Genomic DNA, 25,439 nt, shown 5'->3' with positions numbered 1-25,439 from the left:
TAGTGAGAAAGAAAGGACGCAGCTGCATTTTGACTGCGGCTTGCATGTACATAGCTAACATTTGAAAAACACTTTGTGTCTCAATAGACGTTTGAAGGGAGAGCAGGGACAAAGAGAGGAGGGTGATGGAATAAAGTGAGAGAGGAGATGCAGGGTTAAACAGAGCAGGAGAGAGAAGGGCAGTGAGCCGGCTGATGTTAGAGAAACCAGGTAGTTTGTGCGTGCGAGCGTGCGCGTGTGTGCACGCGTGTGTGTGTGTGTGTGCGTGAACAACGCCCCTCTGATGATAACGTTCCCTCTGCTCATTAAAGAATGAAACCGGCTGCACATGGGCAGTGTAGTTTGACGAAGGCAGCACAAGAGACTGTGATCAGCTTGTTGAACACATGATCCAAACAGTAATGTATTATTATGATTACCAAACAGCAGTTTCACTATAAATTCAACGTAATCTCATAATTTATACCAACTTAAGACATTTTGCTGCATAAAATACCAGTAAGAAGACAATAGGCTTTGTCTTAAATGTGATTTGATGTACTGGTTCTCCATTTGTTACAAACTAGTTCCCAGCTGCTTAAGACAAATTATGTAGCCCGGTAGCAGATTTTGTCTTCAGCAGAAAACGATGGACTTGAGGCATAGAGACAAGAGAATAAAGGAGGCAGAAAGTAATGAGTCTTAGCTTTTGGTTTTATTAGCAGAACAGTGGAAATATATTGTGAAGTTTAATAAAACTTAGGACTTGTTTTAAAAAAACACAGAACTGTGTGTGTAGTGTAGTCTTTTAATCCAATGACACAATAAGGCTCCTGGATGCGCAAGCATTTATTGCAATCAATGGGAATATGATGCATCTCTGGAAGGATTTTGCCTGGTGTTAAGGCTGTTGTTTACGGTAAAAATAAAACCTATAAATCCAACTACAAAGTGTTAAAAATAACTCCAGAACTAGTCTCTCCTCCTAATTTGATACTCTGCTGTGGACTGACCCAAAAACGTGTTTGGCCTAATTTCCAAATTTTGAGAAACACTCAATTATAACAGAGAAGGATCTGTTTGATCAGCTGATATGTTGACATTGCCAAAATGATGGTTGTTGATTCTGCACGGCTCTACCACTGCTTCATCCCGGTAACTGAGCATGTGCACTAGGATGTAGTTTGTCCACAGTGTGTGTGTGTGTGTGTGATTATAGATTCCTTCCAGCTAAGTTGAAAAGGTCATTTTATGTACAGAGTCTACACTGAACCTACATTCAAAGTCGTGTGTGTGTGTGTGTGTGTGTGTGTGTGTGTGTGTGTGTGTGTGTGTGTGTGTGTGTGTGTGTGTGTGTGTGTGTGTGTGTGTGTGTGTGTGTATGTGTGTGTGTGTGTGTGTGTGTGTGTAACCACTTTCCTGCAGTGCTGAGCTCCCTTCCCTTTGATTTTCCCCTCCCTCCCTCTTTGTCTTGTTATTTTCAGCATCCTCTCTCCTCTGTGGTCACCTTTTCTCATTGTCCTTGCTTCCTGTATCACATACATTTTCATATCATGATTTCATCTTCTTTTATCTTGTCTTTCCTCTTTTGGTCTTCTCACTCTTCCTCCCCCTTCCTTACATATCCTGTATCTCCTCATCATCTTTCCATCTCACTATATTCCTTCTTTCTCAAGCTGTATTGAAGGTACCAGACTGGCTAGTTCAGTCATCTTAATAACACATTCAACCTTTAATCCCACCCCTGTTGATGAGAGGTCATTATCCTCTGGGTTACTGCAGCTACACACACACACACACACACACACACACACACACACACACACACACACACACTGTAGATTCTAGAGCAACTGTGTGTGTGAATGCATACAGAGAGATAAATATAGTAAACCGGAGAGAAAAAGAACAGAGAGAGTCTGCATCATGAAAGTGAGATTGTCACAGTAGTGAAATGAACTGTATCCTAGCAACAGAAAGGACCCTGATCCCATACCTGAGATTTGGCTTGTTTTTGTTTCCATGTGTTGATAAAAAATGGAATATAAGAAGGTTATGTGTGTCTACTGTGGAAATACTGTACATGATGACACATGTTATTTTAGCATTTATAGAGAAGGTTGGCAGTTTAATCTTGGCTCTGAGAAGTACTGTAACAGTCTGCCATTTCTAGTCAGCTGAGGTACTACTGTGAAATAGTCGGTTTCACTTGGAAGCTGGAAGCTGCCCAGTACAATGACAGTGTGGGTTGTTGGCTGCTCTGAGGCGTCATAGCTTGGTTCAGAGGCTCGCTTCAGTGTCACTCTTTGAAAGCGAGGATCGTCTGTAACCTTCCCATGTGCAGCTGGCATGCTCTCTGTGCACTCCCACAGTCCAGAGACATGCAGGTTTAGTGATTTGGCTGCTCTAAAGTGCCCCTAGGTGTGAATGTGAGCATCAATGCGTCTGCCTGTTTGTGCCAGCCCTTGTGATGGATTGGCAATGAACTGAGACGTGCTGGGATGGGCTGCAGTGTCTTGTGACCTTGAAGGGGTTTAAAGAATTGCTTGATGCTGACTCAGTAAAATCTGTTATGTTACTGTAGGTGCATTGTAAATGACCGGATATTAGTAAAACCTTTGGTGAGGTTGTTTATTGTTTTTCACTAAATTAAAACAAAGGAAAATGTGCATGTATGTATGTAAGTCATCTTTGCCTAAAAACCTTTTTTGGTAGTACTCAAAAACAATTGATGCTGCCACATTTAATTTATTAAAAACTGTCAGTTATATCACCATTCTTCTTGACTATTTTATTTAGGTTCTGATTGGCCAGCTTGTGGAAGACTTCAGAGTGTGATGGAGAGGACGAGACACTTAATTGGCAAAAAAAAATTTTATAGAGCATCTGTTTTAATATATTTTTATTATTTTTATTTTCTGTATTAATCTATTGGTTCAGGGTTTGTCATTTGGATCTGCACACTTGCCTGTTTGAAGCTTCACTGTGCTGCAATTTAAGCTTCCCACCTCTCGAAGACCTACAAAGAAGCAAAACTCAAAAATATAGTTTGGGACAGGAATACCAAAATATAATTTTGTGCTTTGCAATGTGTTTTTGACTCTTACAGTACCCTCTGCCTACTGTTCAGCTACCCTGCTGTGTGAGTTTCTCAGACCTAGAAAATGCCTAAATCATGCAAAACAAACCAAGAGTGCATAATGCTAAAAAAGCTCAGAGTAGGGCTTTTAGGAAGGAGAACTACACACACACAACTAGTTCTCTTTCAGAGCTCCATATATTGCCCTGTAGCTCTCTAAAACTACACACAGTACACAGGCACAATACTGACCTCTGCACTGTTTGCCAGACTGCTACTGCCAGCATCACATGACAGGCACATGGACCTGTCTTGCTATGCCAAGCTACCACACTGTGCTGTTACCCACAGGACCATGATGCCTTGCTTCTGTCACTAGCAGTAACCAAGACCGCCAATCATCAGTGCTGGTTTTCTGAGCTCTGCTTTCAATGGAAAAAAACTCATCAACTGATTCAGTGACTTTAGACCTTGAATGGGCTTCAGATGAGCTCTGTGTTAGTTTTAAATTAGAATAAATACATATTCATATATATACTGTATCATATAATCATTTCAGGTTGCTTTTTGTCTCCCTTTACCAACAATACATTTCAAAATTTTAGCAGTTATTTCCATGATAAAACAAATTGCCTTATGTCACTGAATCACTAAAATATTGTATTGTGATTAGTCAGACATGAAAGCAGCTGACATTCATGCGTCTGCCAGCTGTGTGTGTGTGTGTGTGTGTGTGTGTGTGTGTGTGTGTGTGTGTGTGTGTGTGTGTGTGTGTGTGTGTGTGTGTGTGTGTGTGTGTGTGTGTGTGTGTGTGTGTGTGTGTGTGTGTGTGACCTCAGGGATTGGGTTCTCAGGTGCTGAGAGTGAAAGAACATGGGCCACACTGTCTCAAGGGGGGGAAAAGAGAGGAATGGTTAAAATATTCTCCCTAAGTGTGATGAATAGAGTGATAAAAAGAAAAAGAGCACAGGGAGAGAGGGTGCTTAGGGGTAACACATTGGCACACCATTATGCCTGTGTGTGTACACAGAATGCACTAGGCTGATTAAAAAAACTGTCTTAATGTCATCAGATTTCCATTCCTCTGCAAAACATTATTATCTTTATGGGTTCACAGCACCGGTACTGTATCCCAATGTTCTGTATTTAGTATATGCTGTTTGCCAACACTGAGGTGGTGTCAGGGCGATATGTAAAATTAATATCATCAGCACGCGCATCATTGCTAAATCTGGGATAGCTTTGCCCTTAATATGTTCAATTAAGTTTGGGATGGACAGTTGCAAGTATATAAAGCGTTTATGTAAGCAAACAAGCATACATCAGTTACTGTATAATTCATATAACTTTATTGTTAACTATATGGCTGATGGGGTTTGTTTGAACAAAAATAGCATTTGGTCATTTAAGTTACTATAAAGTTTATTGGGCTTGTTGTTTTTTATAAGAAAACAGTTTTTTTAAGTCACTTCCCACTTGAAAGTTGTATTTTACCTCATTAACTCTACTGTTTGCAGCAGGGGCTGAAGAGATAGAGCTGTTGGCCACCAATCATAGGGCTGGCGATTTGCCTCACTTAGCAGAAGTTTCCTTGGGCAAGATACTGAACCCCAAATTGCCTCCGCTGTTACTACCACTACGTAGAAAAGCGCTATAGGAGTACATGACTATTTACAATTTACTAAAATAATATACGTTGTTTTTTGTATGTAATGTCTTACAGGCTGCTATTTTCAAACACTGCATACGTACAAAGTCTGTGACATCTAAAACGTGGGTTTAAGTTTAAATGATATGAATTTAAGTGTCAAGTAGGATCCGAGTAGGAAGCAAGTGCATAGTGCAAGTGTGTTCAGATTCAAGACTGACGGCGAAGCAACTTGTGTTCCAACATGTGTTCCAACATCCACAAACGGCAACTGCTATCACAACTTGAGCAACTTGAGATTGGCGAGGTACAACACAAATGCTACGGCAAGGGGGAGCCAGGACGCCAGGTCAGAGGGGAGGCTTCACCATCTCCCCAACCGGAAATTGGGTATAATGCCCCAATGAGCACATTGAGCACACGCTGAGCGAGGCAGCGACTGACCTGAAAGATAAGATCATGGCGAGATTGAACAGGCAACCCCGAAGACAACTACAACGACTAAGTAAGGTACCATCAGAAAGTCTCATGGAAGATGTGACTGCAGCATTGAGAGCGATCCCTACCACAACAATCACAGAAACCAATGAGCTGATATACGCTTCAGCATCAGTGATCCTAGAGGTGCTTGGCTATAAGAGCAACCATGGGAGCCATGAAAAACAATACCCACCATGGAAACGAAGGTTGGAGGCAAAAATCAAGGCAGCTCGGAGGAAAGTGAGCCAAATGACAGAGGCCCAGAGAGGTGCAATGAAAAGACCGGTGCCCAAGAGGTACAGCCAGATGACCATACCTGAAGCACTCAAAACTGCCAAGCAAAGGCTACAAGCCTTGGCCAGCCGCCTAAATAGATACACCAGAGACAATGAAGCCAGACGAATCAACCGACTGTTCGCAACACAACCTGCGAAAGTGTACTCTCAAGGGCAGGGTAGTAACAACAGAGCAGACCCACCAAGGCTGGAAACTGAACAGTACTGGAAGGGTATAAGGGAGAGGGAGGCATCACACAACAGAGATGCACAGTGGCTGGTGGATCTGAGGGAAGACCACAGCAACCTCCCTGAACAGAACCCAGTGACTATCACAGTGGCAGACATCCAAGAAAGAGTCTCACGTATGAAAAACTGAACAGCACCCGGCACTGACATGATCCATGCCTACTGGCTAAAGAAGCCCACTGCAATCCATGAGCGCCTGGAGAACCCTTGAAGCCAATGGGAAGCCACTTGCTCAAGTATCCATCAAATGTGGCATATACCAAGGAGATGCACTGTCCTCACTGCTGTTCTGCATAGGTCTGAACTACCTCAGCCAAATAATAAACAAGACTGGCTATGAATACCAACTCCGGAACGGGGCCACCATAAGTCACCTCCTCTTCATGGATGGCATCAAGCTGTAGGCCAAGAATGAGCGAGACATCGACTCACTGATTCACACCACCAGGACAATAGCAGACATTGAGGACAGTTACAAATACCTTGGAATACCACAGGCGAATGGCAACCTTGAACAGGCAACAAGGAATGCGGCAACAGCCAAATACCTCCAACGAGTGAGGCACGTCCTAATAAGCCAGCTCAATGGCAAGAACAAATCCCGGGCAATAAACAGCTACGCTCTGCCAGTGATCAGATACCCTGCGGGAATAATAAGGTGGCCAAAGGAAGAGATACAGACCACAGATGTTAAGACACGAAAGCTTCTCACCATCCATGGAGGGTTCCACCCCAAATCCAGCACCCTGAGACTGTACGCTAGCCGCAAGGAAGGAGGCCCAGGACTAGTGAGTGTGAAAACCAGTATCCGGGTTGAAACATCCAAGATCCAAAGGTACATCAAGGATAAGGCTCCGACAGATGACGTGCTGAGTGAATGTCTCAGGCAGTGGACAACAGAGGAAGAGATGCTGGAAGAGGGACCATCATGGGAGGACAAGCCCTTACATGGGATGTACCAACGGAACATAACTGAAGTGGCTGATCTCAACAAATCCTACCAATGGCTTGAAAGGGCTGGGCTGAAGGACAGCACAGAGGCACTCATCCTGGCTGCACAGGAGCAAGCCCTGAGCACCATAGCCATAGAAGCCCAGATCTACCACACTAGACAAGACCCAAGGTGTAGACTGTGAAAAGAGGCCCCTGAGACAATCCAGCACATAACTGCAGGGTGTAAGATGCTGGCAGGGAAAGCATACATGGAACGCCATAACCAAGTGGCTGGCATAGTATACAGGAACATCTGCGCAGAGTATGGACTGGAAACCCCAAGGTCAAAGTGGGAAACACCTCCCAAGGTGGTAGAGAATGAGCGAGCCAAGATCCTGTGGGACTTCCAGATACAGACAGACAGAATGGTAATGGAGAAACAACCAGACATTGTGGTGGTGGACAAAGAACAGAGGAAAGCCGTAGTGGTGGATGTGGCAATACCAAGCGATGGCAACATCAGGAAAAAGGAACATGAGAAACTAGAGAAATACCAAGGGCTCAGAGAAGAACTGGAGAAGGCTTGGAAGGTGAAAGCCACAGTGGTGCCTGTGGTGATCGTAGCACTGGGGGCAGTGACCCCCAAATTGGAGGAATGGCTACAACAGATCCCTTGAAAAACATCTGACATCTCACTCCAGAAAAGTGCAGTCCTAGGAACAGCAAGGATACTGCGCAGAACCCTGAAGCTCCCTGGCCTCTGGTAGAGGACCCGAGCTTGGAAAACGGATGAGACCACCCGCGTGGGGTGAGAAGGGAGTTGTTTGTTTTTATATATATATATATATTCTGTCCCTTTGAATCAGCTGCAAATAATAAGACAAGCAGCAGTTATGCTATTGCTCTCATTAAGGATTAGCCCAGTTAGCCAACCATCACATGCTAAATCTTTAAACATCAGTTTCACTGACGAGCACTTGTACTTGCATCGAAGTGAGAGCCAAAAAACGTGTTTCCTACTGTACCTGACTTGTGTCTTGTAGTTGTAAAATATACAGGACATTTGAATCTATATTTGATTACTGCCCAATATTTGAAAGTTGCTGTAGCGGTTCTATCTGTCTGTGCCTGTGTGCAATTTTAAATAAGTGTGTCTGTTTATAGGCACTTCTTCAGTAAGGGTTGGGCCTCTGGTGTTTTGGTTACAGGCAGTTTGTGCTGAGTGATTCAAACTATTAATCCAAGGCACTCGTGGCACTCTTGTGTAAGTTGCTAATCAGAACTGAACTTTGGGTGACCTGTCTTAGCCCATCAGTCTCACAAGTCCAGGCAACGGGGAGCTGTTCATTGTTTCTGTCGTCTTCATTATCAGTAAGACCGCTGGTGGTGATTAAGTTTGACATGGCTTGGTTGGAGCAGAAGTGGTAGTGTCCAGGGGTGCAGCAGTGAGACATGGTCTGTGTAGGGAGACTGATCCATGAGCTTGTTATCAGCCAGTTGACAGTGAGTTTGCGATGGGCTGTCTTGTCCTGATTATGATATGGGGCGTTCTGGACAGTATGTCGTCAAACCTGGCTGTAAACTGGGGATTGTTATTCTTGCTACATAGGAGATTCTCTATTTATAAACTTCCTGCCTTGTTGATTTGTTTCAGTGTTTTTTTATTAATTGATTAAATTATTAATGCTGAGTTGTATATACAGAGGCCAAAAGTACCAGGTGTTGGATATTGTAAGGTATGGACAGCCATTCAAACCCTACACACAAATGGTATGGAATCTTGTCTAATTTTTAACTACAGTACTGTAGGTGTTAGCCAAGCTTTCATTTTTCATGTCACATACCATACACTTGGCAGGTACTGTGTCAGGTAGTGTTTCTATGTCATTATTATACTTATCACAACAAAATTTGTCTTCAGTATTTAATTTCATTTTCACCCCCTGGGTGGGCATGCAAGGCAACATGTCTTAGTCATGACACACCTGGTGTTCTGGTAGGCCTACCAAGTCACGTTATGATGTTCAGTCGAATGGTACAGCATGTACTGTACAGTATATCACATCAAAAGAGACAGTGGGGGGATTTAAGATAACGAAAAGGATATTAGTGATCCAAACTAGTTTCGTGTTAAGGTTTCAATATTATATTACTATTTTAAATCATAAATATTAGCTGGTTTGTAATCTGGGATTAGCTGGTTTGTAATCTGTAAATTAAATACAGAGGCACTTTGTAGTAGTGTTCAATCAACAGACCCCAGCATGTTAACAACTCTTTATGTCATGTTATGTTTATTATTTATGCCACTTCCATCGCTTTTAGGTGGACAATCCACAGCTAATAAAATAATTTTTTGACTAACCTTTGTATTATTACCATAATAATTTAAATCCTCGTTATTAAACATTTTAGTGTGTTTCTCAGTGTCCTGTGTGAGAGAACTTGAGAGGTCTTGTTACAGTCTCTCTAAAGAGGTAATACAGCTCCTTGATGAATAGTACCTAACCTGATCTGTGGGTTCTCTGGCAATCGCACGCACGCACGCACGCACGCACGCACGCACGCAAGCACAATGACATCTACATGGGATGCTGAGTTAATGTGTAGTATGCTATTATATATCTTTCACACACAGCCTAGCCCTCATTTAAATACACATTGGCACACGCAACCAGGCAACCATGGCAGCCAGTACAAAGACAGACGAAGGATGAAATTAAGAATAAATTCAATGCTAATGCAAGAAAATACTAAAGTCAAATACAACAATTAATACCAGACATATACAATTATTCTTTTATTGGCATGAATTAAAAAAATTATTGGAAGCCAATATTAGGTGTTGGATTAGGCAGAATGAATAGTTTTGTTAACAAGATCTGCAGCTACTACAAATCTTAGGCTGGATAACAATGAAGAAAATAATAACTGCATTGGAACCAGGTTCAGGGTGAACATGTATTTCAATGTTTTGGAGTAAAGGGGAAGTAGAGAGAAAAAAAAATCTATTTTAGGTTCTACAGGGAACTAATGGAGAGTAGCTTATGTACAGTAGGAAAAATATGATCCCACCAGTCAGAACTGGAAAATGAGTTACAGTAGCCTAGAAGTAATAAATGCTTTGAGTAATTGTGAATAGCAATGCTCCTGATTTTTGCAACATTCTTAAGGTGGAAGAAAGCAGTTGTAGAGATTGCATTCTTCAGTGCATCCTGGTTGATGAGAGCATGACTCTAACCTTTTAAAAGGCATAATCCAAACGATTTGGATTATATTAAATTGTACTATTTATTGTATCACTGAGGTTTTGGGGGCGTAAGTGTTCTAACGATAAAATATTGATCACTAAGAATACATATTGATAAAAGCCCCCAATGCCTGAAATGTAATGAAAGAAAAAAAATATATATAAATAAAAATTGGGCGTTAGTGCATTTGTCGCAGTCTATACAATAGTAAGGACAGTTGTATCCAGTTAATCACAGTAATAGAATGCTGGTGCTGCCACACAATCTCCAAAATCTGCATCTTACTGTATATTATAATACTGTATCTATAACGGGCAATGCTTTGACAGCATACATTCATAATTTTAGATCCTCAATTTACCGATAGTGTCCGTGGAAATTTAATCCTTATGAAATTACTTGTGACATTAATTCGCACCTGTTCTTGCCAGAGTGGATGTGATTGTGGGTGTTTGCTCACTGCTCTGGCATTTAGAGGCTAATCAATGCCCTGCTGACTACCGCTGCTAATTGAAGGTTAGCAGATAAAATCAGCATGGGTCTCTCCCTCTCTGTCTTTCTCTCCCCCTGCCCTTCTCTCTTCCTGCCTTTTAGTCGATAGAGCTGTATTTATGTCCACTTCAAGAGGAGCAATATCCATCCCTTAGCCACAAGCTCATGTACACTACATGACATGACACTATCGGCTCCAGCTTAATTCTCCTCCACTATACTCAATGTACAATATACCTGCACACATTCAATCTCAGATAACATTATTACACACAATTCCTGACAGTTGATGTAAAAAGAGCACTATATTTTCTGCACTATCAAGTTAACCCATGATTTAGTTTCATTAGCTGAATGTCCCCCCCGGGTCTTATAGACAGCAGCATGGTGCACAACATGCGTGTGATGCAACTATTGGGTTGCTTCACAGTTGAGGTTAATGCTAACACCAAATAATTTTGTTTTTCATGATTTTGATTCTTCACTCATAAGAGATTAGCAACAGGTTTTTGAAAATTCATATATAGACTTTAAAGCGCTGTTCTCCCATGGTTCACACGTTCTGAAGAACATTCTGAAGTAAAGGTTTAAGTCAGCTGCAATCAGACAGTGCCATGTCAGCTTGACACAGTATGTGCACTGTTCGTGCACATATCTTATGATATGTGTGTTTGTGTAAGTTTGTTTGTTTGTGTGTGTTGTCATTGCAGCTCGAAGGGAAACGGAGTGTGATGGGTGATTAATTCTGATGTCTGCTGTTGCCATGGTAACAGGGACACCTGAGCAGGGTAGATGTGAACATCATGAAGAAGACTGTGATAGATGTGAAGAAAATATGTGCAAGTCAAAGAGATAGAAGTACAGAAAATATATACAGTATTATGGTTGAGCACCCCCCCCCCCTCTAATTCATGTCCTTTAATTATTAACACCATAAAACCTCTCTGTTCGTGAATAATTTAGCCCTAAATGGGGGTGTCCCCTAAGTGTGTGCGTGCGTATGTGCGCATCTGTGAAAATTATTGAAAAATAATGTGGACTATAAGGGGGTCAACTGTAAGGATGTTTGTTTATTTTGATCATAACCGGTTTATGTGCATTTAAACTGAGCATGGATGCTGGTGTTCTTGTGCCATAAACTGCAGACCGGCAGCTTGTTAGTTGCTGAGTGGAAAAGGATATTGTCAGTCTCACTCATACTCATTGTAGAATAATTTAGAGCTCTGTTAATTTCTGCTTTACAAATGAACATCAAGGTCATTTTTTTATTGTTCTGTCCGATATTGAGGTGCACAGACATCTTCCACCGGAACACTAGTGTTTTCTTCTTTCTCTTCAAAGAATTTACAGTACAAGGGCTTTGGGTTAAAGATAGCCATCCGACTCTGACTGTGAGGCTGTTAGATCGGTCCTAATTCACCATCAAAGGCCTCCCTGGCTCTCCAGCTCTTTTTTGTGCTGTAATCCTGAGGCTGCATCTATTGATCAGCCAGAGGAGAAAAGCTCAGGGGTGTGTGTGCGGATTTGTGCATCTGTGTGTTTTTGTGTCGAGTAATGACATAACATGGGCCCCAACGTGTCTGGCGTTTTAATGGAAAGCTGGTTTTAGTCTTTTTCTCTCCCCTTCTCTGAACTGCTTTCTCACCATCACACTCCTCTTCTCCCCGTCTTTCATGTTCATCCTACCAGACATTCCTCCCCTCCTCCTCCTATTCACGCACCTTTTTTTTCATCTTTTATACCTTCCCCCCTTCATTCAGTATAAAGCAGCGGGTTGACCCTAGAATGAAATACAATATGGAACATAACAACATTTTACTTCCCTGGTCACTAGTTGACCAGCTTACCAATCTAGTGTAGCATTCTCTTTTGTGAAACTGCCCAATGGTTCTGCCCTTCTTAGTTTTATATTTTTAGTTCCATAATGTACAATGTGCTCATCATTTCTGTGCGACAAGCAGTTTATTATATACAGTATGTTACAGTCCTACAGGATCTGGGTGCACCTGATCCAGTATGACAGGTGAGACACAACCTGCACCTCTGTGCCTCATAACCTTAACAGGAAAAGCACTTGGGATAATGGATGGGTTCTCACTGAGAAGTACAGAGCTACGTAGATGTATGCAAACTACTGTACAGAACTGTAGATCTCTGTGAGCTTATTAGCGAACAGTCTTAGTTTCTTTCAATTTAACAAAAAATTATATTGAATGTGAATGTGATTGAAAGTGTCCCAGTACAGTCCTAGTAACATGTACAGTAGTTAATAAGGAACAGAAAAAGCTCAGGGAACTAGTATACTATAGCTTACTGTAGCAGCTACATACTGTACTGTAGTTTACCCCCTACTTTACAGCCTGTACAGCCACTGTAAATCTTTCACAATACAAACATGGAAGTATTCTACTTAGTTTTTTGTTTTGGAGTTCACGTGTATATTAGATATGTCAGTATGCAGCTGTACAGCAGAAACAGTAAAAACTGGAAGCTGCTGTGATGGAGAGGGTGACATAGAGAAAAAGTGCTGCAGGGTCTGATGTCTGTATGCTTTGGTGTGTTCTGGTGAGTGTTCACTTCTATAGTGAGTCCTCCGAGTTGGGGGTCTTTTTGAGGGGTTTTTCCTGTGTTTTTTCGCTGACCGGCGTCTGCAGGTGCAAACCACCGCCAGCATGATGTTCACCGAGCTAACGCACAAGCACGACCTGAGGATCGCTGCTGCTTCTCGTTTTTCCATGGACGAGTGTGCGGTTGCTGTGGCTGTGGTGGTCGGTCACCTTTCAGGTCAGCGATGACCTGTTAGAAAAATAACTATCCAGGCACGGAAAAATAATCTCTCCTATTAAAAAGCTATCATTGGGCTGTAAACAGTACAAACTGAGTCATGTGATTTCTCACAGGCATCAGGTGTACATGGTCCTTAACAACAAGGAGGAAGAACTGAATCTGGGTTTTAGGCTCAGAATTGACTATGATTATGTACTGTTTATAACATCAGAGACTATAAAATGCTTTGGTTGTGGCAAAGAAGGACATTTAATCAACCTGCACAGACAAAGCTGGGGGCAACTTCCACTCGGGTGTAGGAGGCCCTGCAGCTGGCTATGGCAGAGAGTATCAGCATAGAGGAGAAGCCAATGGAAGAACGGTGGAGAAGGTGCATATGGACAAGAGAACGGTGGAGAAGGTGCATATGGACAAGAGAACGGTGGAGAAGGTGCAGACCAGCAGGATGAGGCTAGTGGTGGAGAAACACAAGTAGTGAGTGGACAAGACACTGTGGTCGAGACTGATACCCACAGTCTAAACAGGCTGAATTTGAGACTTTAAATGGAAGTTAAGTTGCTGATATGTCAACTGTGGGAAGGCAGAATTGAAATGATGTAGAAATGTGTAATCGGGACTTAATTGTAAACAATGCTGTAGCTGAAGAGAACACAGGGATGGGCGATGGTATAAAAGAACGTCACAAAAAGAGAAAAAGCGACACTACTGTTGATGACATGCATGATCAGTTAGGCCCTGGAAAAAAAGTAAAGGAGAATAAAACAGACAGCCGACCATCACTTGTAGATTCAGATCTCAGTGAGGGTGGGATCTCTCTAAGCTCAGTGAAATGTCTGACTGTAGATCTCGGTCAACGGAGCCCAAGGCCTACCCGGTTGATTGGGTTAAACAATTTTTGTGGCACCGAAAATAAGAGGGTTGTGAAGATCAATGGTTGTTTCATGGATGAAGAATGTTTCGTGAACTTAAGGAAAATACTGCTCAAATTAAGTCGAGAACTGAGTTTTGTCACCATGCTGCTATTGTGTGTTTCTTGTTTTTTTTTTCTTTGAGTTTTTTGAGTTTTTCTTTTTTCATTTTAACCCTGCGTGGTTGTTGTAATATTTAAACTCTCTCTCTCTCTCTCTGTGGCTTATGGATTGATGACTCACACATACGTACAGGTCATGGTCGTAACTAAGCCAAAACAGCCCCTAATTCACATTGAATCTGCCATTGACTGTGTGTGCATTTTATAAGCTGTTCCTCAAAAGCATTCTCGATCAAATGCACAGTCACACAAGCCTGTTTTTTTTTCAAATTCAAAGTCATTGCAGTAAATTGCAAATCAATATTTTTGTTCTGTACTTACTAACCTACTTAGTTACTGTCTTCCTTCTTTTATGTACTATGGAAACAAACTTGTGTACTTGCATGTGCGTGTAGGCAATTACAATATGACCACAAACAGTTTCTGTTTTAAATATTGAATATGTCTTCTTCAAAGATCCAGAGTTGAATTTTACACCTTTACTGTTTTGTGACAGGGTTTAGAAGGCGAAAAGAAAACGATCTGAAGCTTAACCAGTTTTTGTTTTCAGTGACTTGATATGGTCGAAACCAGTATGCAGCACTTAGTTGTGTTTTTTTATTGCATTTTAAGAGTAAGATTTTAATTTTTAAATAGTAGGTAGCCCTTAATTTGTGTGGACACTTACCTAATTGATTTCTCTCATCTCTTTTGTAGTGTAAATTTTCCACACAGCCATAGAAACACAGACACATCTGCACACTTTCGAATATTTGCTAGTACTGTATACACGTGTTCAGAAGCAAGACATGGGTGTTACTTCTTCTATTTTATCCTCCTGTCTTTCCACTGTGTGTTCTACCATTCAGTTTTCTATAAACCCCATTGCCAGTCTCTAAGATACCAACCAGTAATCGTAGCAACCCAACAAGACAGTCACCTCTATTAAAACACTCAGCTATGCAGTCACCTGACCACCTATGTTTTACTTGATTGGATGTTGGGTGTTGCCCAACTCTCTTCACCCTACACATTGGAGTAGGGGCCTCCACAAATTCTCTTTCAACTCATTTTCATACACTCACTTTACTTACTTTCAATGCAGTGGCATTTTACCTTTTCTCTCACAAACAACCTTTTGACTGCCTGTTCATAACCTGCATGTGAGAAGATCCATTGAATTATATGAAAGGTTTCCACAGCTATCTTATCATGATACAAAGCAATAATTGTCTGTGTACTTTTCAGTAATCACTTTCTATGAATTTCTATGTTGTTTTAAAAAGCAAATGCCAAAAAGTCCACTATCATTCTCTTGGGGTATATTTTCTCCAACAATTCCCTAAACACCCTTCAGCAGGCCTCTTGTGATATGTAAGTCTTTTCCAGTTTGTCACGGAGTTTCCCTCCCAGGTTGAATGTGTCTAGATCTCCCCTGAAGGAATCGCACAGAGGCATTTTTAACAACTACAGTTAGGATCCGTATTGAATTACTATTCTCACACTGCCACTAAATGAATTGACTGGTACATTTAAACCCTTGGAGGTCTTGGTGAACCCTACTCAAGAATGACACTCATTGGACCATGTCAATCTGTAGGGTGAACCATTTATGTAGTTCTGTCTACATTAGACTTGACCGTGACAGCATAGAAATACACAACAACACAACCTTAAACAGCAGAGGCTACTGGCTCTGATGATTAAGGCAAATCCAAGAATTTGTTTAATTTTACCACCTCCCACTGATTTTAATTATACTTTGGAAATACTGAAGAAATCAAACTATATAGTGCATGTTTTCAAAGTTACATACACTATAGCTTAACTTTAATATAACACAGGTGACAAACATTATAATTTAGGAATCAACTGTACTGGTGGTTGGCATGGATGACAACAGGCCACAAATATCCAGAGACAGCAGTGCGCTATATACTGTAATTAGGCTGCTAAACCGTTGGAGAGATAACTCCCAAGCAGCAACAAGAAGTACTTCTCCTTTCTAATAGTTCACTCTTAAATTCTCACATGTGCAGAAGCAGTCTTCAATTCAATTCAATTCAATTCCATTTTATCTATATAGCGCCAAATCACAACAAAGTTATTTCAAGGCACTTTACAAAGTAAGGTTTAAAACCTCACACAACTAAACCCAACGAATCCCACATATAGCAAGCATTTAATTTGACAGCAACAGTGGAGAGGAAAAACTCCCTCTTTAACGAGGAAGAAACCTCCAGCAGAACCAGACTGGATGTGGGCGGCCATCTGCCTCGACCGGTTGGGGTGAGAGGAAAAAGCACAGCAACAACAACAAGCAACAACAAGCAATAACAGAGCACAGGCAGGATGGTTGGACCAGGGACTGGATACAGGCAGGATGGTTGGATCCGCAGCTGCCCATCACAGACACCAAACTTTGAGTCCTATGATACCTGTAGGTAAGGAGAGAGAGTGGGGGAGAGAGAGAGAGAGGGAAAGGGAGAGAAAGGGAGAGAAGCACAACTACTGGAGAGAAAGAGACAAGGTTAGTTAAACATGGGACAATGATGGGAGGTTATTGGACAGAGGAGGTAGAAGGAAACAGAGGACCTCAGTGTATAAATTAAGTCCCCCAGCAGTCTATGTCTATTGCAGCTTAACTAAGAGATGGTTTCTGTGACTAACAATCATTGCAAGTGACCTGAACCATCTCTAACTAACTATAAGCTTTATCAAAAAGGAAGGTTTTAAGCCTAATCTTAAAGGCGGAGAGTGTGTCAGCTTCTCGAACCTGAAGAGGGAGCTGGTTCCAGAGGAGAGGAGCTTGGTAGCTAAAAGCTCTGCCCCCTGTTCTACATTTAAACACTCTAGGAACCACAAGTAGCCCAGCGCTCTGAGAACAAAGTGTTCTGCTGGGAGCATAAGGAACTATGAGGTCTTTTAAGATAAGAAGGAGCTTTATTATTGAGTACTTTGTAGGTGAGTAGGAGAATTTTAAATTCTATCCTACATTTTACAGGCAGCCAGTGCAGAGAAGCTGATGTAGGAGAAATGTGATCTCTCTTTCTAAGTCCTGTCAGAACTCTGGCTGCAGCATTTTGAATAAGCTGTAGACTTTTTAAGGAGCTGTTAGGACATCCTATGAGTAAGGAGTTACAGTAGTCCAGCCTAGAGGTAACAAATGCATGGATCAGTTTCTCTGCATCTCTCTGAGAGAGGATGCTTCTTATTTTAACTATATTTCTAAGATGGAAGAAGGCGGTTCTGGAGATTTGTTTAATGTATGATGTAAAAGAGAGAACCTGGTCAAAGATGACACCAAGGTTCCTCACAGTAGAATCTGAAGCTAATGTTATGCCATCCAGGGTGGCTATCTGACTCAATAGTGTCTCTCTCAGATTTTTAGGCCCAACAATAAGAACCTCGGTTTTATCTGAGTTTAGTTGAAGGAAGTTTTGGGACATCCAGGATTTGATGTCTTTTAAACAACCCTGAATTTTGACTAGTTGATCTGTTTCATTTGGTTTCAAGGACATATATAGATGAGTATCATCTGCGTAAAAATGAAGATTAATAGAATGCTTTCTAATAATCTCACCTAGAGGAGACATGTATAGGCTAAACAGAATTGGACCCAGCACAGAACCCTGTGGTACTCCATAGCTAATCCTTGTGCATGTGGAGAATTCATCATTAACATGAACAAACTGGAATCTGTTCAACAATAGGATTTAAACCATCCCAATGCTGTTCCATTAATCCCTATTCTATGTTCTAGTGTCTGTAATAGAATGTTATAATCAATTGTATCAAATGCAGCACTAAGATCTAACAGGACAAGGACAGAAACTAGACCATTGTCCAAAGCTAATAGAAGATCATTAGTGACTCTAACCAGAGCTGTTTCTGTGCTATGATGTTTTCTAAATCCTGACTGAAAATCTTCGTACAGGTTATTCCCACTCAGGTGGTCAGATAATTGTTTAGCCACGATTTTTTCCAGAATCTTGGAAATAAAGGGTAAATTTGAAATGGGCCTATAGTTGGCTAGTTGTCTTCAGTGTCTGTAGATGGTTGGGCTAAACTTTATCAGTATGGTGTACATGTCTGTAAGTGAGCGTGCATGTGTTCACCACTAGACTCAGAGGACACAGTATGTTTAGACAGAGGAGGGGGTGACAGCTCATTGCTGGGTCTAAGTATAGATGAAGTGTGAGAAGAAAAAGACAATGAGTGACAGAGAGGCAGACTGGCCAAGAGTCTGATATTGCACAGACACAAGGAATGAAGGTGTAATGTTGAGAGAGCATGCTCAGAGCACCATGCTGACAGTTGGGAATAGGAAGTTGAAAGCAGCCAAATCTGAAGTGTGAAAGGAAGCCTTTGGGGTTCAGGTTGTTTGGTAAAGTAGTATGATTGGTAATAAAAAAAATCACGAATGCAGGAATAAAACAGAGTAAATAGATAATGGAGGCTGTTAAAACTAAGTAAATGGGAATGTTTTATAATTTAAAAACATCCTACTAACATCCTACTGCATTTGTTTTTTTAAACGATTACAAAAAATATAATATAATATAATAATTATAGTGAAAAACACTAGAACCATAATAAATTAGTAAGCAAGTCAACAACTTATATTGTGAGTGTAACCTTCATTTTTTTGAGGACAATAAAAATTACCGTAAGGCAAAACAAAGAACAGTCACATTCCCTGTTTAGCCGAGAACCCTGGCAGGATGAGCTACTGTAGGAACAGATGTTTGGAGAGAGAAGGATGACTTCTTAAGAATTGCTGTAGACCAAGACAGACTCTGTCTTCTTGAGCTGCATGACCATACTTAGTATAGAAACTCATTCATTTTCACCAGTAACACATATTTTACTTTGATCCAATAATTACACTTTGCATGGCAGGGCTGTTTAAGTCTTGAGAATTGTAGATAGAATGGTTCAGTACGTGTACATCTAGTCTAAAAAGGGAACTGAATGAAGTCTGGGCTCTACTGTATGGTTTTAAGCATATTTGAGTCCAGTGATGCACACCTTTGCTTAAACTACCTTAAATTAAATTAAATTAAATACAGATTTTTTTTATATGGACAAATGAACCTGCCAGCTTAAGGCAGGGATATGTCTATTTGTCAGTAAGAATGATCTTAGAGTGTTGGCACAGCTACTGCTGGAAGCTAGGCACATATCTCAATGTCATAACTAGCAACAGACTGGAAACAGTGCTTTCCCTGGAAATCTGGGAGCACTGAGTCTTTTCAGCATTGTAGTGTTAGAACACACTCTGCAGAGAGAAGCTGCACTGTCTAATCAAATCTCACTAAAGGCCAATGCACATCTAGGAAGTAAGAGAATGGCAGTAGCCTCATGAATAGACTGTCCTGTATGTCTGGAGTTAGGATTACATGCAAAGCTGTGCCTGCTCCTCCTTTTTCTCCTGAGGTTAACATGGGCATAACATACAGTAGCACTGTTGCTTTTGTTTCAGTCTAGTTTACACTCCTGACCACACATTGTGTATGCCACGTATTCACTACTGTTTTTTACCTCTTCTTGTGTGCGGTGCTGTATTTGGTGAGTATGCCCATGTATTTGGCAACGGATGGACCACAAACACACGTGTGTTAGGGCTCCGCTAGAGCACTCTATGGGAGGGCTGGGCAACGGTTAAATATTTCATCACTTCCATTATTCAGCAATAGCTACAAAGAGGGAGGCGAGGGTAAGAAGTACAGCAGGAGTAGAGTGGAGGAAACAGGGTGTGTGTTGTAAGATGCAATGGCCGAACGTGACCTCTGCTGTATGCCAGCAACATGATCTTACAGATGTAATAACACAGAAAATGTGTTATATGGTAAATGGTAAATGATGCTGAGGAGGAGGGTGCGGCAGAATGGATGGGAAAGAGGGAGAGGATGAATCAGACACGATTGCATTCCTGGGAAATGAGGATGGTCACCATGGCAACTGCAGCTGAGAATCACATGATGCGGAGGAGTGAGAGAGAAGGAGAGAGAAGTGAGAGGGTGGGGTGTGCCAGTAGACAACAGAGGAGGAGATGGTAATGAGGTGAAATAATGAAGTGGATACATATAGTAGATGAACATACTGAGGTGTGTGTGTGTGTGTGTGTGTGTGTGTGTGTGTGTGTGTGTGTGTGTGTGTGTGTGTGTGTGTGTGTGTGTGTGTGTAAAAAAATATTTTTTTTAATTATAAATAATAATACAAAACCGAAAAGTAAAGCATGTATGATTGACAGTAAGTATGAAGATGATGACTAAAAGAGTGAAGTCAAGTCCAGAAATAGAAGGGAGGAGAGGTCTGGCTGAGAACAACAGCCAGAGAGAGGGGGGCTGCACTAAATGATTGATGATGATTTGTTGATTGAGACTTGTTACCAACAACTCCTCCAGATGACATGGTGTGGGTTATAAGTAGTACCTTATACAGTTTAGCTGCAAACAGTACAAGCAAGTCAAAGGGGCGTTCATACTGTATCATCCTCACAGGTAGTCCACAGTCTTAGTTCAGTAAATGAAAATTGGACTTGTCCTTTAATTTGATTTAAAGAGATCATTGCCGATACATGATATGCTTAATAAGACCAGTAAATGAGCTTTTAATAATCTTTGGGAGACAGCATGTCTATCAGGTCCTAGTTAATGTGAAACAAACATTTGAATACTCATTTGCGTGCACAGTTGCAGTCACACGCAAAGTGTCCGGTATATGCAGATGTTGTGAAAATAAATGTCATTACAATGTTGAGCTTTCAGTGATTTACTTTTATTTATGTTTTTACTTGTGTGGTTTTAATATTTATTGATTTGGAATTAAGTTATAATATGTGACCATGTTGAAGCAGAATTCCAGCAAACCTTCTTTATGATTACAGAAGCATCTGGTAAATACTGTATTTACTGTACTAAAGGTCATTAAACCAAATCTTAACATGAAGTGTTCATGATAATTGTACTGTATTTAGGACCTCTGTATCCCAGTTTAATATTTTGGTAATATTTTGGTAACATCTAATTACCCGCCATGTTTTCAAGCATATGGTTTTAATAATTGCCAAATGAGGGTGCTCAAATAGTGAACTTTTTTTTTTCTTAATAAATGGCCTGCAACTGCACCTACATTGCTTGACTCCCCTCTGAGTTATACTTGATATTCTTCTTAATTATTTCATTTGGATGTGAGATTACATCATTTGATTTCAAATGGTACTTATCAAACAAGAGAATTGTATCAAGCCAGCAAGGCAGAACTGCAAAAACAAGCACATAGAAGAATTAAAATGATCAGTTGAAGACAAATAATGATATTGAGTCTTGCTTTATTTGCATTAACATAAGTCATTTCATATCAAATGATTATTGACTTGAATAAATGTTTGCAAAGCAAATAATGCATAAGGTGGCTTAGATGTAATATTATTTCCCTTGGGGGTGAATGTGAGATGAACTGCATCTACTGTGCTTCAAAACTGCATTGCTTTTCTAAATGTAAGACAAAAATGGCTGAATGATGCTAAATGCTCATTTAGCACACAAAAACATTTAGCTTACGTCATTTTGTTAGCTTTCCTTTAGTCGATAATTAACAGTTGAATATCTGCAACCGAAACATTAATTCATATACAGTAGCTGCTGAAAGCTCATGCATTAGATGCCTGAACCACCTCTTTTTCCTAAGCTGCAGTTAACATCATCTTCTTGAGATGAACAATACCTAAAAAACATTTGCTGATGTAGTTAAGATTTCCAGGCATCTAGGCAGAAGATGGCATGTAAATAACCACAATTTCCAGCTGTGAGTTGAGCTGTGAGTCTAGTTTGGGTCAGCTACACAAAAAGCATCCTAACATTTCATAGTCAGGTTCTTGTACACAAGTATTCTCTAAATATAAATAGTAATTTAGGGTCAGGAGTAAAGCCTTCCAGCTTCCCTCACAAATGCTCTATGACTTACTGTTTATTACATGTGAATGCTGAGGTCAAGTTCATCAATTGCTGCATACTGTAAGGATAAAAAGACTGAGCTTGTCTCAACAGTCGGTTAAAGGGACATAAGTACACTCTTCACCGTATACGTGTGTGTATGCATGCGAGTGTGGGTGTTTGCGCTTTTTAAAATGTCTGTTTAGACAGTATCTTTGGCTTTGGCTGTGGGTATTAAGTGTGTCTGTGGCTCACTGCCCAGTACTAGAACACACTCTTGTCTGGACACACACACACACACACACACACACACACACACACACACACACACACACACACACACACACACACACACACACACACACACACACACACACACATACAGTCGTGTTTGTCATCAACGTGGGGACTTCCCATTGACATAATGCTTTCCCTAGCGCCTTACCCTAACCCTAACCATCACAAATAAAGGCACACGTCTAATCTTTGCTCTAATCTGAACCAAAACTCAATTCTAACCACAGCCCTAAAATCACATCTTGGCCCTCAAAAAATCTTTCGGACCGGTGGGACCTGCCAAGTGTCCCCACGTTGTTGCAGTGTCCTCACCTTGATAGCAAAAACATGGTTTATGGTCCCCCCCCCCTCCTACACACACACACACACACACACACACACACACACACACACACACACACACACACACACACACACACACACACACACACACGCAGTTTCGTGTTTCAAGTCTACGTGGGGCCTCACCATTGACATAATGCGTCTAACCTTTGCTCCAATCAGAACCAAAACTCAATTCTGACCTCAGCCCAAAAATCACATCTTGACCATCAAAAAGTATGTTCATCTACTGTATGTATCCACTTCATTATTTCACCTTATTGCCATCTTTTTTCCCTTTCTCCTCCTCTGTTGTCTACTGGCACACCCCACCCTCTCACTTCTGTGGGAAAACTCTCTCGCATTCTATATCAGACATTGTGTTGACAGAAAGGACAGAGCTTAAGTAGGAGACATTAAGATGCAACAGAGCTTTACTTGACATCTACATCAAAACAAATTCCTTGGAATATGGAATATGGACCAGCCTGGTAAAGATTGACCAGTAGCCAGAGCTTCAACTTAGTGACATGTGAAAGAGAGCATGTTTACGGTGTGATAATGTCTTAACATGCCAAGGATCATGCCATGGAGTTTTAAGGACGCCTAAATGTGGCTCCTAGACACTCTCGCTACCATGACTCCTTTTTCAAAAGGGCTGCTGACTATACTGTAGAAGAGCAAATAAATCACTCAGCACCGTTTGTTCTTATTTTGAAAAGGAGATTTTGTCCTGTGGTTTACATAGAAAATGGAGGTATTTTTAATCTAGGATAATGAGTTTGTTGTTTATACCAGTGAATATTGTACAGTATGACTGTTCTGGCCAGGGCTTGCACACTAGAATCCATAATTAATACTGTAGCTCTCTGCTTGTCTGTATATTCTATTCAGAAATAGAAAAGAATATGTTAAAAAAATGTAATGTTGTGAGTCCACCACAGAATTCAGAAAGGGGTTGGTCAATAACAAACATTCACTGCAAGTTTCTCCCTTAAGGCATGTGGATTTTGCATCACTTTTTGTTATATAGAAAAATCTGCGCGCGCACACACACACACACACACACACACACCTACACACACCTACACACACACACACACACACACACACACACACACACACACACACACACACACACACACACACACAATCTCAACTCGATACCAGGGCCAAATATAGCTTGATAACAGACACTGGGGAAGGGTCTAGTTTTAAAAGGAACAAATAGATGATGGCCAAGTACAGGAGATAATGTAGATTTAGAGGTAAGGGGCATAGAAGACTGGCCGAAGGCGAGGTAGGGTGGTCAAAAATCAAAAGAGAATCCTGGTGTGACGAAACGGAATAGATAAAAAAACAGAAAAAATGGGGGACTACAGTATGCCAGGAAGGACAAATGTAAAAGAGCAAAACAAACATGGCCAAAAGCATAGATGGAAGGAGAGATGATAAAAAGGTCAGAGAGAAACAGACTGGTAGAGGATGATGAGGAAGGGGGGGCAATAGCTCAGAGGAGAAATTAGTGACTGGGTGAGGTCAAACGAGGCTGGGAGGATTAAAAAACAACCGGAGGCAGCTATGTATTTCACTTGCCTTAGCAAGTACAATACAGTATATATTTTAAAATACAGCTTTTTTGATGTTAAGCATGTCAAGTTTCTGACTATTTTCCACAATGAATGAGAAGAAATAAAACTCCCCTACTAGATAAAATGAGCCTGTAATGTGGCTCTGCTGGCGGCGCAGAGCAACTCCCAGGTGTGAGCGTGTCAGACTGGGTGGGTTTTAATCAGGTTGCTGTTGGGGGCGCATAGGCATACTGTCAAATCTCCAAAACCCATGTAATCAGTTATTATCTCCTCCTGATGTTTTGCGCATTGTTAATTTTTGTGGAATGTGGAAACTCAAACAGTCCTAGTGCTGCACGATCTAATTATAATGTCTGGCTGAAATTACAGTAAAGGGAATAGCAACACACAGTGCTCATATTGCTCTGTTTCACTGGTTAAGTGAAAGTAATTCCATTCTTTTCTGAAACAGGACCCAATGATTTATTGTTACAGTGACCATTTATCAAGGCGTAGCGTTGCATAGATGATTCGATTTCAGTGCTACTCAGCTGCATAGAGGCCAGGATGTGTTATTTTGCTGAGTCCAACGCTTCTCGGGCTGTAGTAATAAATTCACCACACTGACAGAAATACCTGCAGACAGAGTTGTAAAAGTTCAGTGTTAGCTTGGTTAACATGTTAAAATCCACATATGAAACAAAAGTCTTTGCCCACAGTGCAGTTTTATGTTAGTTAAACCCTGGCCTGGAGTACAGTAAGTTTGTGTTGTGTTTCTGTAACTGCAGTGATTCAGGATCCCTACTAAAGTTTAGGCTTTTAGAAATTTGAATTTTGGCAAATCTTTTTACCTAAAGCTTTGATTTATTTATTTTTCTCTCCTTAATCCCCTAAAATATGCTGGGTCCTGCTTCCTTTCACAATTTAGCGACATGCAATTATGACATGCAGTGGACTGGACTTCATATTTAGGATGGATGGATATTGTTTCACTTCTGGCACACTGTTAAAAATGCATTGTACACGCTATAATGGATGTTTGCCACTATTATGCTGATGTCTTATCATTTTATTATCATATTATCATCATATTTGAATAAGGCACAAACTGTACTGTACAACAACAGC

The 25,439-nt window shown here is 40.9% G+C and overlaps 1 protein-coding gene across 3 annotated transcripts in view; it reads left to right on the top strand.

Moving 5' to 3' along the window:
• LOC114857999 (guanine nucleotide-binding protein G(o) subunit alpha) overlaps positions 1 to 25,439 on the top strand; it is a 69,004-nt gene that overhangs the window by 20,672 nt on the left and 22,893 nt on the right. The gene's annotated exons all lie outside the window — the stretch shown is intronic.

Source organism: Betta splendens, chromosome 6 (assembly GCF_900634795.4).
Source record: "Betta splendens chromosome 6, fBetSpl5.4, whole genome shotgun sequence".
NCBI lineage: Eukaryota > Metazoa > Chordata > Actinopteri > Anabantiformes > Osphronemidae > Betta > Betta splendens.
The sequence above is the reverse complement of the archived record's forward strand: the minus strand, read 5'-3'. Positions and strand labels throughout refer to the sequence as shown.